Here is a 3909-nt window from a genome sequence, read left to right on the forward strand (position 1 = left end):
TGGGTTTAATCCAATCTCAAAGTTTAAAAATATTGATTTAAACCTTAAAAAAGTTATCAGGGTTGAGAATTTAAACTAAAATTTTCGACTGTGCATGATCGCTAATCCGTGGTTACACAACGAGCCAGTATTTGAGCTCACGTGGGCTTTGGGCATATTAGAGTTAAATGCGCATTAGTTCCTAGCGATACTTTCTCAACGCATTAGTCCATAAATAGTTAATTTTTTACCGTCTTAGGTGTTTATGACCACTGAAAAATATTCGATCTAAAAAATCATTACTATTTTTAAGTAAGCCTTTACAATTTTTACACGTTTGGCGACTGTTAAACGATCCATATTGCGAAATGACAAATTCTAAACTATACATATAATAGCTATTAGTTAAAAATTTTGTGTTGTCAAATCAGGATTGCGGAATAGATAAAACTTTACATTCGGAGTCCTTTTAAAAATGCAGAGAAAAAAGTTTGGCTAATTGAAATTTAGTATGTAAAGTACGTAAATACTATATGTATTACATAGTTGTAATATTGTACCATATATTGGGCTTATGCAAAGGGTTAAATAACATTTGGTCAATGCTAGATATTTACAAATTTTAAAGTACGTACTTATAAATCATATTCATTGCATCAATTTTATTACTGTTATTATAATGATTCAACTATTTTTAATAATAATTTATTTATATCAATATGTATTTGAATTCAAATTTCAATGGTACATATTAAAATCATGTTAAAACGTTTAATATTCTCAGAATTTGAGATATAATTTCAAGTAACAAATTTTAACGCATAAATCAAATAGATGAAAAACGTAAATTTTTATTAAAAACTTTTCTGCTGGCGTAGTAGATAGACATGAGAATGCAGAAAATGAGAAAGAGGTGGGGTTGTTTAAGTATTTATTAAGTAGTTACCATACTAGCTGTAATCAATTAGAGTATATTTTTCTTACCACAATTAACAGAGTCATTTTTATTTATTTACTTACTTTTTAGTATTATCTTATTTACATTAGATTGACGTAAGTCAAAGTATAATGCTAACTCATTCATAACGCAAATCTGAAGCGGAACTTATAAAAAATCCCTACTATAATATATATTTTTTAAGCTAAATTCACTTTTATAAACTTAATTTTCGCTATATAATTATTCCTGTTGCAGTTGTGCGGAGGATGATGAAAGTGGTTCACATCTACTTTGTTACTCTTTAGCGTTGCTAAGTATTGATTTGCTATGCTAGGGGCTTCCTTTTCTGAGGATTTTGGCAAGCTTCAAAAAATAAAATACATACCAAAAATATTAAATGAATGATAAAAATTTACATTCTCAATGATTTAAACTTAATCATTTCAAAACTCCCTGACCAAGTATATAGATAGCTTTAAAAACGATGAAACCATAAACGTTAGAAAAGGTTCCACCCTTAATGTGAGAGCAAACAGTTCTCTCCAGTCATCTTATGAATTTCGATACTTGTTCGATCGAAAAAAAGAGTATATATTTATGCTTTAAATTTTGAATTTTTAATTTATGTACATAGCAATAGTTATTTAATATTGATAATATTATATGTACTGTAGAGACTATAAGTAATAATTACTGACTGTGATTAAAACCATTTAATTTAATAATCATTTAGATTATTTTTTTTTGTAGATGGTCTTAACTTAGTTATTTGGCCATAACAAATCTGTTATCGAGTTTCGACCTGACGCAGCATGTCTCTCAAGGGAATGGTATATATAGAATAATCATTTCTGTTTTGTCGCCCAACCTATATAAAGACGCATCACTTCCAGAATTTTATTGTGAAATATTAAGATGATCTTTTAAAATTTGGTCCAAAGTGATACTTACATAAAAATTGTTTAAGAAATATTATTCAACGAGACAATTATATGATGTTTTAATAATCGAGTAGTGAGAGTGTATGATATATTTAAGGTGCTATCACCTTAAAGTGCATTTGTTGATAACTGTTCTAACAAATATAAAAAAAATTTTAAGAACTATTTTACAACTGTTGAATTCTTTACATCGAACCCAAAAAGGACAGTAGAAATAAAGACTGCTTCAAATAACACAAAAACATTAAAAGGGTCATTAATGATTAATATTATTTATATTCTTATATTAAACAAAATAATATTGTAAGAAAAGAAGGAATTAAGACATTTTTTGCACTATAAAAGCTATTTGATATTTCAACCATTCGACGAATATACATATCCGGATTTGTATCGAATAGTTCTAACATTTAAATAATTCTAAGTAAAGTTATATAGGACTTAATTATTTCTTGGACTAAAAACTCATCCCATACTAACACTTTAATGGATAATATCTTAAATTTCGACTATCTGATGAATACGCATATCCGGTTTTGCATCAAATAGTTCTAACATTGAAATAATTCTAAGTTCAGTTATATAGGACTTAATCATTTCTTAGACTAAAAACTCATGCTATAATAACACTTTAATAGTTAATATCTTGAATATAAATATTGTAATTTAATATTTTTGAATGATTACAAAGATTTTGAAATTATTGATCAAATAATTTTAAATAAAATATTTGTCATATAAAAAGTATAAATAAATTCGGCAAACATTAACTTAAAAATTGATTATCGGAAAATTTTCAAAATTTTAAATAAATAATTTATTTAGTTTAAGGTCATCATACAATAAAATATATTAAGCAAATAATTACATGCAAAGTACATTGCTTAACTTTAATTTATGTATAAACGTCTAAACGACGTGTATTTACTGGAAATGCTAATGAACTCCTAATGAACCTTGAACTAATTTTACGACAATTAAATATACAAGTTTAATGAATATGTGACTTGATTGAGTTATCTTCGTGATTTTTCCGGTTTTTCCAGAACGGAGTCATATTCCCATAAAGCAATTAGCAAATACTTCACGCGTCACAATACTGGGAATAACCTTAATTATATATCAAATCTTAACAATTATGTTTTATTTTTGTTTAAATTAATTTTCTTAATTATTGACTAAATATTGTTTAGATTGAGTTTTATCATACATATTTATTTCTAATAACCTCTAATATATAACAAATATACTTTAATTGTTTTAGAATAATTATTTTGTAAAAACTAATGAATAAATAATACAAATTTAAATTAGGAAATAATTACAAGTTAATAAAATTATTCATATACATCTAACTATAATATTTCACCTGAGTGTATTATTTATTCAATATAATTACATATTTAAACTAACTTCTATTACGAACTAATATTTTTTAGTATTACTGCATTGTAAAAATAATATATACGCAATAAATTGTAATTAGCTTCTGTAAGCACTAGAATAATAATGCTTTCACCCATAACTCTCTCCAGTTATGGCTGTTTTTGTTATTGCTCTCCAGGTAAAAGAATACATTGCGCTTAAATTTGAACTAACTGTTGCCTTTCTTAAATATATGTTCCTATAAATTTGATTTAAATTATTTTATTTAGGCATTCTTATCATATATCATACAAAATAAAGTGTATAGTTCTTTGTATGAGGTTACTTATTTCACCTTTTATCAATTAGTTTAGTTGACTGCTTTAAATTTCGAACTAATTCGTCAAGAAAGCCACGAACGAATGTTGGTTACCGTAATATTATAGTGATATTGTATAAAAGTTGTAATGATTTGATAAAATTTCACTTCAAGTACTTGTATATATCCTTTCATTATTGATTTAGTTTTAAGCCAACTAGGAATATACCAGTAATATGTTAAAAATAATATTTAAGTATCAATTTATAGGAAGATATAGATACCACGCGATGGTATTCAAAAATTTATAATTCAATTAAGAATTACAAACAATAAATTTCAAATAGTTTAATTCGAAACACTAC

Source organism: Teleopsis dalmanni, chromosome 2, assembly GCF_002237135.1.
Source record: "Teleopsis dalmanni isolate 2A chromosome 2, ASM223713v2, whole genome shotgun sequence".
In the NCBI taxonomy this organism is placed as follows: Eukaryota; Metazoa; Arthropoda; class Insecta; order Diptera; family Diopsidae; genus Teleopsis; species Teleopsis dalmanni.